Source organism: Pristiophorus japonicus, unplaced genomic scaffold (assembly GCF_044704955.1).
Source record: "Pristiophorus japonicus isolate sPriJap1 unplaced genomic scaffold, sPriJap1.hap1 HAP1_SCAFFOLD_71, whole genome shotgun sequence".
In the NCBI taxonomy this organism is placed as follows: Eukaryota; Metazoa; Chordata; class Chondrichthyes; family Pristiophoridae; genus Pristiophorus; species Pristiophorus japonicus.
In genome coordinates this window covers 1,961,807-1,976,237 of record NW_027254624.1, presented here as the reverse complement: position 1 = coordinate 1,976,237, position 14,431 = coordinate 1,961,807, and the positions used below count along the sequence as shown (strand labels likewise).

Below are 14,431 nucleotides of genomic sequence, written 5' to 3'. Positions count from 1 at the left end.
TTATCCCTATGGAGGTGAGCTCATGCGTGCAGAAAGGAAGATACACTGATCAAGTATTTGTATGGAATCAAACCAGGGTTTATGTTGTCCAATGAGACGCAGAGCCGAGCACATCTGAGAAACATGAACTTTACTCAGTTCGGTGAGTTTCACTGTGCTCCTGGGAATCTCCAGGATTTTTGTACGCTGTGTGAACAACGGAGTGCAATCACACGTTTTAATTTGAAACATGTCAGTTTTCTCACATGTTGTCCGGCTGAGAAGTCGTTTTTTGACAAAAGGTTGGCAGGGCTCGTCCGGGATTTGAACCCGGGACCTCTCGCATTTCAATTATTATAATCCCAAAGCGAGAATCATACCCCTAGACCAACGAGCCGCCGACAGTGAGGAGCGTAGCTCTCAGTTTCTGACGTTAGTTTGCTATTCGGCCCATCGTGCCTGTGCTGACTCTCAGAGACCGATTTCATGAGTCCCCCTCTCCATCGTTCTGCTGATGTTTTCCCTTTGATGAAGTGATTATTTTTTCTGACATTACTTCATCAAGGAGCTGCATCCTTTTCAGTAAAAGGTGAATTTGGCAATGAGGATAAATGTGATTGAATAAAAAAACTAGGGGAAAATGTTTAACATAATAACGACGAAGCTGGGGGCATACTGGATCAGCAGTCCATTGCTTCAACCTGTCAGTCACCTTGTCTCCTATTGACTGCAAAGTCAGACATCCATCCCCTACTTTTTGCATTCAAACAGAAATAATATGCACGAAAATCTACTTCACCACTTGTTTTGCCCGTGCAACCAGATCGACAGTGATGAAAATGTGCCATTAGCTTCTTAAAGCACACAGCCTTCCTTTACTTCAGGTGAGTGACTGTCCGAGATGGTTGGTTTTGAGGCAGAATCAAAACAAAGAATATAAAATTTCACAAAGCGCGATAGCTGACCACTGCCGGACTCTAACCTGCAATCATCTGATAAGATCACAGTTACAATCGAAATCAGACACCTTATCTTTAAGGCCACGCGGCCGCTACCGTCGGTGCATAATTTGTTGTTTTTTATATTGAGAGCAAATTTGGGACAAGGGTTACATCAAGGAGTGGATATCGGAAAACATGAGCATATTTTGAGTAATGAACAGATGCGCTGCGATATGGATGTACACGGACACAGGCAAAGTCAATGTATCTTGAAACACAACAGTTTAACAATTCGGTTATCACAGCTGATAATCACACTCCTTTTTAAATGTACAGGATGATCCGGATAATGAGAAAATACGTTTTAAAGGGGCAATTGATGAACCGGAACTGACAACCATCCCGTTGAAACAGACACCGAATGATCCTGGACAGGAAGCACATCCCTCTTACACAGCTGTAGAATTGCCCTTCACGGACAGCAGTTCCCTTTCAGAAGAATAAATTGGAATTTCTATCATTCCTGAATGCAATTGTGTTGTGCGTGAATGAGCGCGGTTCTCATGAGCACGCGGGACTGGGACGGTTGTTGAAGCCACAGGTGATAGACAAGCAGGAAAGAGGGAGGGAAATAAAACCAACCCAGACAAAAAGACAATTTAAAACATATATATATTTATTATAATAAGAAAATAAATAAATTTACAATTTTATTGCAAAAAATTGAATTTGATTTGATTGAAATAAATAAATAATTGTTTCTTAATCTATATATTTTTGATTGAACGAAGTCTGTGCGACTGCATGAAATGCACTGGAAATCAGGGTGTGCAGTCAGTAAATTCCAAAACACAGTAAGCCCATGGTGTAAGACAAGCCACGAGGGAAGATGTGGGCAACAAAGGCCATCTTTTAAAGTCGCGAGTGCTTTTCTGCAGGATCAGACAGAAGCTGCGTGTGCTGTGAAAGAGGTCAAATGTAATAGAGTCAATGCAGGCAGAACAGAAAAGCACATTTATTGTGAAAGTTAAAAAGTAGGGAATGTATGTAAATATATGCATATATAAATATTGATACAGAAATTTATATAAACAAAGTCAGTCAGTCAGTCATGTCTTGTCTTGTCTTGATTTGATTTGTATTTGAAAATAAGGGGGAAGGAGCTCATCATGTCACACAGCCCATCCGCAAGCTCTCGCTAAAATCGCTATGTTTCTAACTTATATAATTTGCCTTCTTTCACATGTGGAATAGCAAAATCCCACAGCAGACTCTTCTCCTGTCAGTCAGTACCTGAATGAGTGTTGAATCAAATCAGTGTGGCTTCAAGTTGCATGTAATGCATTTTTCCTCACATGTCATGAAATGCACAGTAAGATCGCGCAGAACGTTTCCACGCACTCTCTCACTTACACAAACACACCAACAAACTAAAAATTCTGCACTCTCCAAAGGCAGTTTTTGAAATTTGAAATTTGAAATCCGAGACAGACAGCACATTCCTTTTAAACAGATAGATAATGATCCGATACTGATAGCACACCATTTTGGAGAGACAGAGAATGACCCCGGGCAGACCAGCACATCACCTTAAAAGGGATACAGAAACACAATGAACAAAAACAAAGCATTCTGTAAAACTCAGCAGGCCGTGAACATTCTGTGGATGAATTTCCCGGGCTCACGTTCAGTCAGATGATCATTCCGATATTTTAAGAAAAATGTAAAGTTTACAGATTTTTCCTGGAAAATAGCGCCTGGAAAAATAGGCAGCGAGGAAGGACCAAAGGGAATGCCTGTGATACAGTGAAGCGTAGGAGTGATTGAATAATAAATGGCACAATGCAAAAAGGCAAAGTGAGTGGTAAGCGGGCAATAAAGTAACAAAGGATGGAGCAGAGGAGGTGTTCGTGTGAACAGCAGAACCATTAGCAGACAATGGGAGCGGTGCTTATGATCCGATACGTTGAACCGAATGTTGAGGCCAGAACACTATAACCTGCCTGGAATGTAGGGTTTGAACGCCTTTTAATTAGACCAGGCAGCTTGGCCACCCCGGATCGATTTCCTGCACGGTTTAAATTCGGCAGCCAAGGGACTAAATCCAAAGCCAGCTTCTCACATCTTTTCAGCGCGAGAGAAACAGGACGCACTCATATTCAGGGCAGAGTCTGTTTCACGTTGAATTTGAGATTGACGTTGAAGGTATGCTTATCCCTATGGAGGTGAGCTCATGCGTGCAGAAAGGAAGATACACTGATCAAGTATTTGCCGGAATCAAAACGGGGTTTATGTTGTCCAATGAGACGCAGAGCCGAGCACATCTGAGAAACATGAACTTTACTCAGTTCGGTGAGTTTCACTTTGCTCCTGGGAATCTCCAGGATTTTTGTACACTGTGTGAACAACGGAGTGCAATCACACGTTTTAATTTGAAACATGTCAGTTTTCTCACATGTCGACCGGCTGAGAAGTCGTTTTTTGACAAAAGGTTGGCAGGGCTCGTCCGGGATTTGAACCCGGGACCTCTCGCATTTCAATTATTATAATCCCAAAGCGAGAATCATACCCCTAGACCAACGAGCCGCCGACAGTGAGGAGCGTAGCTCTCAGTTTCTGATGTTAGTTTGCTATTCGGCCCATCGTGCCTGTGCTGACTCTCAGAGACCGATTTCATGAGTCCCCCTCTCCATCGTTCTGCTAATGTTTTCCCTTTGATGAAGTGATTATTTTTTGTGACATTACTTCATCAACGAGCTGCATCCTTTTCAGTAAAAGGTGAATTTGGCAATGAGGATAAATGTGATTGAATAAAAAAACTAGGGGAAAATGTTTAACACAATAACGACGAAGCTGGGGGCATACTGGATCAGCAGTCCATTGCTTCAACCTATCAGTCACCTTGTCTCCTATTGACTGCAAAGTCAGACATCCATCCCCTACTTTTTGCATTCAAACAGAAATAATATGCACGAAAATCTACTTCACCACTTGTTTTGCCCGTGCAACCAGATCGACAGTGATGAAAATGTGCCATTAGCTTCTTAAAGCACACAGCCTTCCTTTACTTCAGGTGAGTGACTGTCCGAGATGGTTGGTTTTGAGGCAGAATCAAAACAAAGAATATAAAATTTCACAAAGCGCGATAGCTGACCACTGCCGGACTCGAACCTGCAATCATCTGATAAGATCACAGTTACAATCGAAATCAGACACCTTATCCTTTAGGCCACGCGGCCGCTACCGTCGGTGCATAATTTGTTGTTTTTTATATTGAGAGCAAATTTGGGACAAGGGTTACATCAAGGAGTGGATATCGGAAAACATGAGCATATTTTGAGTAATGAACAGATGCGCTGCGATATGGATGTACACGGACACAGGCAAAGTCAATGTATCTTGAAACACAACAGTTTAACAATTCGGTTATCACAGCTGATAATCACACTCCTTTTTAAATGTACAGGATGATCCGGATAATGAGAAAATACGTTTTAAAGGGGCAATTGATGAACCGGAACTGACAACCATCCCGTTGAAACAGACACCGAATGATCCTGGACAGGAAGCACATCCCTCTTACACAGCTGTAGAATTGCCCTTCACGGACAGCAGTTCCCTTTCAGAAGAATAAATTGGAATTTCTATCATTCCTGAATGCAATTGTGTTGTGCGTGAATGAGCGCGGTTCTCATGAGCACGCGGGACTGGGAGGGTTGTTGAAGCCACAGGTGATGGACAAGCAGGAAAGACGGAGGGAAATAAAACCAACCCAGACAAAAAGACAATTTAAAACATATATATATTTATCATAATAAGAAAATAAATAAATTTACAATTTTATTGCAAAAAATTGAATTTGATTTGATTGAAATAAATAAATAATTGTTTCTTAATCTATATATTTTTGATTGAACGAAGTCTGTGCGACTGCATGAAATGCACTGGAAATCAGGGTGTGCAGTCAGTAAATTCCAAAACACAGTAAGCCCATGGTGTAAGACAAGCCACGAAGGAAGATGTGGGAAACAAAGGCCATCTTTTAAAGTCGCGAGTGCTTTTCTGCAGGATCAGACAGAAGCTGCCTGTGCTGTGAAAGAGGTCAAATGTAATAGAGTCAATGCAGGCAGAACAGAAAAGCACATTTATTGTGAAAGTTAAAAAGTAGGGAATGTATGTAAATATATGCATATATAAATATTGATACAGAAATTTATATAAACAAAGTCAGTCAGTCAGTCATGTCTTGTCTTGTCTTGATTTGATTTGTATTTGAAAATAAGGGGGAATGAGCTCATCATGTCACACAGCCCATCCGCAAGCTCTCGCTAAAATCGCTATGTTTCTAACTTATATAATTTGCCTTCTTTCACATGTGGAATAGCAAAATCCCACAGCAGACTCTTCTCCTGTCAGTCAGTACCTGAATGAGTGTTGAATCAAATCAGTGTGGCTTCAAGTTGCATGTAATGCATTTTTCCTCACATGTCATGAAATGCACAGTAAGATCGCGCAGAACGTTTCCACGCACTCTCTCACTTACACAAACACACCAACAAACTAAAAATTCTGCACTCTCCAAAGGCAGTTTTTGAAATTTGAAATTTGAAATCCGAGACAGACAGCACATTCCTTTTAAACAGATAGATAATGATCCGATACTGATAGCACACCATTTTGGAGAGACAGAGAATGACCCCGGGCAGACCAGCACATCACCTTAAAAGGGATACAGAAACACAATGAACAAAAACAAAGCATTCTGTAAAACTCAGCAGGCCGTGAACATTCTGTGGATGAATTTCCCGGGCTCACGTTCAGTCAGATGATCATTCCGATATTTTAAGAAAAATGTAAAGTTTACAGATTTTTCCTGGAAAATAGCGCCAGGAAAAATAGGCAGCGAGGAAGGACAAAAGGGAATGCCTGTGATACAGTGGAGCGTAGGAGTGATTGAATAATAAATGGCACAATGCAAAAAGGCAAAGTGAGTGGTAAGCGGGCAATAAAGTAACAAAGGATGGAGCAGAGGAGGTGTTCGTGTGAACAGCAGAACCATTAGCAGACAATGGGAGCGGTGCTTATGATCCGATACGTTGAACCGAATGTTGAGGCCAGAACACTATAACCTGCCTGGAATGTAGGGTTTGAACGCCTTTTAATTAGACCAGGCAGCTTGGCCACCCCGGATCGATTTCCTGCACGGTTTAAATTCGGCAGCCAAGGGACTAAATCCAAAGCCAGCTTCTCACATCTTTTCAGCGCGAGAGAAACAGGACGCACTCATATTCAGGGCAGAGTCTGTTTCACGTTGAATTTGAGATTGACGTTGAAGGTATGCTTATCCCTATGGAGGTGAGCTCATGCGTGCAGAAAGGAAGATACACTGATCAAGTATTTGCCGGAATCAAAACGGGGTTTATATTGTCCAATGAGACGCAGAGCCGAGCACATCTGAGAAACATGAACTTTACTCAGTTCGGTGAGTTTCACTTTGCTCCTGGGAATCTCCAGGATTTTTGTACACTGTGTGAACAACGGAGTGCAATCACACGTTTTAATTTGAAACATGTCAGTTTTCTCACATGTCGACCGGCTGAGAAGTCGTTTTTTGACAAAAGGTTGGCAGGGCTCGTCCGGGATTTGAACCCGGGACCTCTCGCATTTCAATTATTATAATCCCAAAGCGAGAATCATACCCCTAGACCAACGAGCCGCCGACAGTGAGGAGCGTAGCTCTCAGTTTCTGATGTTAGTTTGCTATTCGGCCCATCGTGCCTGTGCTGACTCTCAGAGACCGATTTCATGAGTCCCCCTCTCCATCGTTCTGCTAATGTTTTCCCTTTGATGAAGTGATTATTTTTTGTGACATTACTTCATCAACGAGCTGCATCCTTTTCAGTAAAAGGTGAATTTGGCAATGAGGATAAATGTGATTGAATAAAAAAACTAGGGGAAAATGTTTAACACAATAACGACGAAGCTGGGGGCATACTGGATCAGCAGTCCATTGCTTCAACCTGTCAGTCACCTTGTCTCCTATTGACTGCAAAGTCAGACATCCATCCCCTACTTTTTGCATTCAAACAGAAATAATATGCACGAAAATCTACTTCACCACTTGTTTTGCCCGTGCAACCAGATCGACAGTGATGAAAATGTGCCATTAGCTTCTTAAAGCACACAGCCTTCCTTTACTTCAGGTGAGTGACTGTCCGAGATGGTTGGTTTTGAGGCAGAATCAAAACAAAGAATATAAAATTTCACAAAGCGCGATAGCTGACCACTGCCGGACTCGAACCTGCAATCATCTGATAAGATCACAGTTACAATCGAAATCAGACACCTTATCCTTTAGGCCACGCGGCCGCTACCGTCGGTGCATAATTTGTTGTTTTTTATATTGAGAGCAAATTTGGGACAAGGATTACATCAAGGAGTGGATATCGGAAAACATGAGCAAATTTTGAGTAATGAACAGATGCGCTGCGATATGGATGTAGACGGACACAGGCAAAGTCAATGTATCTTGAAACACAACAGTTTAACAATTCGGTTATCACAGCTGATAATCACACTCCTTTTTAAATGTACAGGATGATCCGGATAATGAGAAAATACGTTTTAAAGGGGCAATTGATGAACCGGAACTGACAACCATCCCGTTGAAACAGACACCGAATGATCCTGGACAGGAAGCACATCCCTCTTACACAGCTGTAGAATTGCCCTTCACGGACAGCAGTTCCCTTTCAGAAGAATAAATTGGAATTTCTATCATTCCTGAATGCAATTGTGTTGTGCGTGAATGAGCGCGGTTCTCATGAGCACGCGGGACTGGGAGGTTGTTGAAGCCACAGGTGATAGACAAGCAGGAAAGAGGGAGGGAAATAAAACCAACCCAGACAAAAAGACAATTTAAAACATATATATATTTATTATAATAAGAAAATAAATAAATTTACAATTTTATTGCAAAAAATTGAATTTGATTTGATTGAAATAAATAAATAATTGTTTCTTAATCTATATATTTTTGATTGAACGAAGTCTGTGCGACTGCATGAAATGCACTGGAATTCAGGGTGTGCAGTCAGTAAATTCCCAAACACAGTAAGCCCATGGTGTAAGACAAGCCACGAGGGAAGATGTGGGCAACAAAGGCCATCTTTTAAAGTCGCGAGTGCTTTTCTGCAGGATCAGACAGAAGCTGCGTGTGCTGTGAAAGCGGTCAAATGTAATAGAGCCAATGCAGGCAGAACAGAAAAGCACATTTATTGTGAAAGTTAAAAAGTAGGGAATGTATGTAAATATATGCATATATAAATATTGTTACAGAAATTTATATAAACAAAGTCAGTCAGTCAGTCATGTCTTGTCTTGATTTGATTTGTATTTGAAAATAAGGGGGAAGGAGCTCATCATGTCACACAGCCCATCCGCAAGCTCTCGCTAAAATCGCTATGTTTCTAACTTATATAATTTGCCTTCTTTCACATGTGGAATAGCAAAATCCCACAGCAGACTCTTCTCCTGTCAGTCAGTCCCTGAATGCGTGTTGAATCAAATCAGTGTGGCTTCAAGTTGCATGTAATGCATTTTTCCTCACATGACATGAAATGCACAGTAAGATCGCGCAGAACGTTTCCACGCACTCTCTCACTTACACAAACACACCAACAAACTAAAAATTCTGCACTCTCCAAAGGCAGTTTTTGAAATTTGAAATTTGAAATCCGGGACAGACAGCAGATTCCTTTTAAACAGATAGATAATGATCCGATACTGATAGCACACCATTTTGGAGAGACAGAGAATGACCCCGGGCAGACCAGCACATCACCTTAAAAGGGATACAGAAACACAATGAACAAAAACAAAGCATTCTGTAAAACTCAGCAGGCCGTGAACATTCTGTGGATGAATTTCCCGGGCTCACGTTCAGTCAGATGATCATTCCGATATTTTAAGAAAAATGTAAAAGTTTACAGATTTTTCCTGGAAAATAGCGCCTGGAAAAATAGGCAGCGAGGAAGGACAAAAGGGAATGCCTGTGATACAGTGGAGCGTAGGAGTGATTGAATAATAAATGGCACAATGCAAAAAGGCAAAGTGAGTGGTAAGCGGGCAATAAAGTAACAAAGGATGGACCAGAGGAGGTGTTAGTGTGAACAGCAGAACCATTAGCAGACAATGGGAGCGGAGCTTATGATCCGATACGTTGAACCGAATGTTGAGGCCAGAACACTATAACCTGCCTGGAATGTTGGGTTTGAACGCCTTTTAATTGACCAGGCAGCTTGGCCACCCCGGATTGATTTCCTGCACGGTTTAAATTCGGCAGCCAATGGACTAAATCCAAAGCCAGCTTCTCACATCTTTTCAGCGCGAGAGAAACAGGACGCACTCATATTCAGGGCAGAGTCTGTTTCACGTTGAATTTGAGATTGACGTTGAATGTATGCTTATCCCTATGGAGGTGAGCTCATGCGTGCAGAAAGGAAGATACACTGATCAAGTATTTGCCGGAATTAAAACGGCGTTTATGTTGTCCAATGAGACGCAGAGCCGAGCACATCTGAGAAACATGAACTTTACTCAGTTCGGTGAGTTTCACTTTGCTCCTGGGAATCTCCAGGATTTTTGGACGCTGTGTGAACAACGGAGTGCAATCACACGTTTTAATTTGAAACATGTCAGTTTTCTCACATGTCGACCGGCTGAGAAGTCGTTTTTTGACAAAAGGTTGGCAGGGCTCGTCAGTGATTTGAACCCGGGACCTCTCGCATTTCAATTATTATAATCCCAAAGCGAGAATCATACCCCTAGACCAACGAGCCGCCGACAGTGAGGAGCGTAGCTCTCAGTTTCTGACGTTAGTTTGCTATTCGGCCCATCGTGCCTGTGCTGACTCTCAGAGACCGATTTCATGAGTCCCCCTCTCCATCGTTCTGCTGATGTTTTCCCTTTGATGAAGTGATTATTTTTTGTGACATTACTTCATCAACGAGCTGCATCCTTTTCAGTAAAAGGTGAATTTGGCAATGAGGATAAATGTGATTGAATAAAAGAACTAGGGGAAAATGTTTAACACAATAACGACGAAGCTGGGGGCATACTGGATCAGCAGTCCATTGCTTCAACCTGTCAGTCACCTTGTCTCCTATTGACTGCAAAGTCAGACATCCATCCCCTACTTTTTGCATTCAAACAGAAATAATATGCACGAAAATCTACTTCACCACTTGTTTTGCCCGTGCAACCAGATCGACAGTGATGAAAATGTGCCATTAGCTTCTTAAAGCACACAGCCTTCCTTTACTTCAGGTGAGTGACTGTCCGAGATGGTTGGTTTTGAGGCAGAATCAAAACAAAGAATATAAAATTTCACAAAGCGCGATAGCTGACCACTGCCGGACTCGAACCTGCAATCATCTGATAAGATCACAGTTACAATCGAAATCAGACACCTTATCCTTTAGGCCACGCGGCCGCTACCGTCGGTGCATAATTTGTTGTTTTTTATATTGAGAGCAAATTTGGGACAAGCGTTACATCAAGGAGTGGATATCGGAAAACATGAGCATATTTTGAGTAATGAACAGATGCGCTGCGATATGGATGTACACGGACACAGGCAAAGTCAATGTATCTTGAAACACAACAGTTTAACAATTCGGTTATCACAGCTGATAATCACACTCCTTTTTAAATGTACAGGATGATCCGGATAATGAGAAAATACGTTTTAAAGGGGCAATTGATGAACCGGAACTGACAACCATCCCGTTGAAACAGACACCGAATGATCCTGGACAGGAAGCACATCCCTCTTACACAGCTGTAGAATTGCCCTTCACGGACAGCAGTTCCCTTTCAGAAGAATAAATTGGAATTTCTATCATTCCTGAATGCAATTGTGTTGTGCGTGAATGAGCGCGGTTCTCATGAGCACGCGGGACTGGGACGGTTGTTGAAGCCACAGGTGATGGACAAGCAGGAAAGAGGGAGGGAAATAAAACCAACCCAGACAAAAAGACAATTTAAAACATATATATATTTATCATAATAAGAAAATAAATAAATTTACAATTTTATTGCAAAAAATTGAATTTGATTTGATTGAAATAAATAAATAATTGTTTCTTAATCTATATATTTTTGATTGAACGAAGTCTGTGCGACTGCATGAAATGCACTGGAAATCAGGGTGTGCAGTCAGTAAATTCCAAAACACAGTAAGCCCATGGTGTAAGACAAGCCACGAGGGAAGATGTGGGCAACAAAGGCCATCTTTTAAAGTCGCGAGTGCTTTTCTGCAGGATCAGACAGAAGCTGCGTGTGCTGTGAAAGAGGTCAAATGTAATAGAGTCAATGCAGGCAGAACAGAAAAGCACATTTATTGTGAAAGTTAAAAAGTAGGGAATGTATGTAAATATATGCATATATAAATATTGATACAGAAATTTATATAAACAAAGTCAGTCAGTCAGTCATGTCTTGTCTTGTCTTGATTTGATTTGTATTTGAAAATAAGGGGGAAGGAGCTCATCATGTCACACAGCCCATCCGCAAGCTCTCGCTAAAATCGCTATGTTTCTAACTTATATAATTTGCCTTCATTCACATGTGGAATAGCAAAATCCCACAGCAGACTCTTCTCCTGTCAGTCAGTCCCTGAATGCGTGTTGAATCAAATCAGTGTGGCTTCAAGTTGCATGTAATGCATTTTTCCTCACATGACATGAAATGCACAGTAAGATCGCGCAGAACGTTTCCACGCACTCTCTCACTTACACAAACACACCATCAAACTAAAAATTCTGCACTCTCCAAAGGCAGTTTTGAAATTTGAAATTTGAAATCCGGGACAGACAGCACATTCCTTTTCAACAGATAGATAATGATCCGATACTGATAGCACACCATTTTGGAGAGACAGAGAATGACCCCGGGCAGACCAGCACATCACCTTAAAAGGGATACAGAAACACAATGAACAAAAACAAAGCATTCTGTAAAACTCAGCAGGCCGTGAACATTCTGTGGATGAATTTCCCGGGCTCACGTTCAGTCAGATGATCATTCCGATATTTTAAGAAAAATGTAAAGTTTACAGATTTTTCCTGGAAAATAGCGCCAGGAAAAATAGGCAGCGAGGAAGGACAAAAGGGAATGCCTGTGATACAATGGAGCGTAGGAGTGATTGAATAATAAATGGCACAATGCAAAAAGGCAAAGTGAGTGGTAAGCGGGCAATAAAGTAACAAAGGATGGACCAGAGGAGGTGTTCGTGTGAACAGCAGAACCATTAGCAGACAATGGGAGCGGTGCTTATGATCCGATACGTTGAACCGAATGTTGAGGCCAGAACACTATAACCTGCCTGGAATGTAGGGTTTGAACGCCTTTTAATTAGACCAGGCAGCTTGGCCACCCCGGATCGATTTCCTGCACGGTTTAAATTCGGCAGCCAAGGGACTAAATCCAAAGCCAGCTTCTCACATCTTTTCAGCGCGAGAGAAACAGGACGCACTCATATTCAGGGCAGAGTCTGTTTCACGTTGAATTTGAGATTGACGTTGAATGTATGCTTATCCCTATGGAGGTGAGCTCATGCGTGCAGAAAGTAAGATACACTGATCAAGTATTTGCCGGAATCAAAACAGGGTTTATGTTGTCCAATGAGACGCAGAGCCGAGCACATCTGAGAAACATGAACTTTACTCAGTTCGGTGAGTTTCACTTTGCTCCTGGGAATCTCCAGGATTTTTGGACGCTGTGTGAACAACGGAGTGCAATCACACGTTTTAATTGGAAACATGTCAGTTTTCTCACATGTCGACCGGCTGAGAAGTCGTTTTTTGACAAAAGGTTGGCAGGGCTCGTCCGGGATTTGAACCCGGGACCTCTCGCATTTCAATTATTATAATCCCAAAGCGAGAATCATACCCCTAGACCAACGAGCCGCCGACAGTGAGGAGCGTAGCTCTCAGTTTCTGACGTTAGTTTGCTATTCGGCCCATCGTGCCTGTGCTGACTCTCAGAGACCGATTTCATGAGTCCCCCTCTCCATCGTTCTGCTGATGTTTTCACTTTGATGAAGTGATTATTTTTTGTGACATTACTTCATCAACGAGCTGCATCCTTTTCAGTAAAAGGTGAATTTGGCAATGAGGATAAATGTGATTGAATAAAAGAACTAGGGGAAAATGTTTAACACAATAACGACGAAGCTGGGGGCATACTGGATCAGCAGTCCATTGCTTCAACCTGTCAGTCACCTTGTCTCCTATTGACTGCAAAGTCAGACATCCATCCCCTACTTTTTGCATTCAAACAGAAATAATATGCACGAAAATCTACTTCACCACTTGTTTTGCCCGTGCAACCAGATCGACAGTGATGAAAATGTGCCATTAGCTTCTTAAAGCACACAGCCTTCCTTTACTTCAGGTGAGTGACTGTCCGAGATGGTTGGTTTTGAGGCAGAATCAAATCAAAGAATATAAAATTTCACAAAGCGCGATAGCTGACCACTGCCGGACTCGAACCTGCAATCATCTGATAAGATCACAGTTACAATCGAAATCAGACACCTTATCCTTTAGGCCACGCGGCCGCTACCGTCGGTGCATAATTTGTTGTTTTTTATATTGAGAGCAAATTTGGGACAAGGGTTACATCAAGGAGTGGATATCGGAAAACATGAGCATATTTTGAGTAATGAACAGATGCGCTGCGATATGGATGTACACGGACACAGGCAAAGTCAATGTATCTTGAAACACAACAGTTTAACAATTCGGTTATCACAGCTGATAATCACACTCCTTTTTAAATGTACAGGATGATCCGGATAATGAGAAAATACGTTTTAAAGGGGCAATTGATGAACCGGAACTGACAACCATCCCGTTGAAACAGACACCGAATGATCCTGGACAGGAAGCACATCCCTCTTACACAGCTGTAGAATTGCCCTTCACGGACAGCAGTTCCCTTTCAGAAGAATAAATTGGAATTTCTATCATTCCTGAATGCAATTGTGTTGTGCGTGAATGAGCGCGGTTCTCATGAGCACGCGGGACTGGGACGGTTGTTGAAGCCACAGGTGATGGACAAGCAGGAAAGAGGGAGGGAAATAAAACCAACCCAGACAAAAAGACAATTTAAAACATATATATATTTATCATAATAAGAAAATAAATAAATTTACAATTTTATTGCAAAAAATTGAATTTGATTTGATTGAAATAAATAAATAATTGTTTCTTAATCTATATATTTTTGATTGAACGAAGTCTGTGCGACTGCATGAAATACACTGGAAATCAGCGTGTGCAGTCAGTAAATTCCCAAACACAGTAAGCCCATGGTGTAAGACAAGCCACGAAGGAAGATGAGGGAAACAAAGGCCATCTTTTAAAGTCGCGAGTGCTTTTCTGCACGATCAGACAGAAGCTGCGTGTGCTGTGAAAGAGGTCAAATGTAATAGAGCCAATGCAGGC

General features: G+C 41.8%; 4 non-coding genes across 4 annotated transcripts; all 4 read right to left on the bottom strand.

Annotated features, from left to right (window-relative positions):
* Positions 1–288: 288 nt before the first annotated feature.
* trnap-ugg (transfer RNA proline (anticodon UGG)) lies at positions 289–376 on the bottom strand. The gene is given in 2 exon segments: positions 289–324; positions 341–376. It is a non-coding gene; the product is annotated as a tRNA-Pro (tRNA).
* A 3,042-nt stretch (positions 377–3,418) lies between these two features.
* On the bottom strand, positions 3,419–3,506 carry trnap-ugg (transfer RNA proline (anticodon UGG)). Its single transcript is given in 2 exon segments — positions 3,419–3,454; positions 3,471–3,506. It is a non-coding gene; the product is annotated as a tRNA-Pro (tRNA).
* A 3,042-nt stretch (positions 3,507–6,548) lies between these two features.
* On the bottom strand, positions 6,549–6,636 carry trnap-ugg (transfer RNA proline (anticodon UGG)). The gene is given in 2 exon segments: positions 6,549–6,584; positions 6,601–6,636. It is a non-coding gene; the product is annotated as a tRNA-Pro (tRNA).
* Positions 6,637–12,801: 6,165 nt separating this feature from the next.
* On the bottom strand, positions 12,802–12,889 carry trnap-ugg (transfer RNA proline (anticodon UGG)). Its single transcript is given in 2 exon segments — positions 12,802–12,837; positions 12,854–12,889. It is a non-coding gene; the product is annotated as a tRNA-Pro (tRNA).
* Between the last annotated feature and the right edge of the window lie 1,542 nt (positions 12,890–14,431).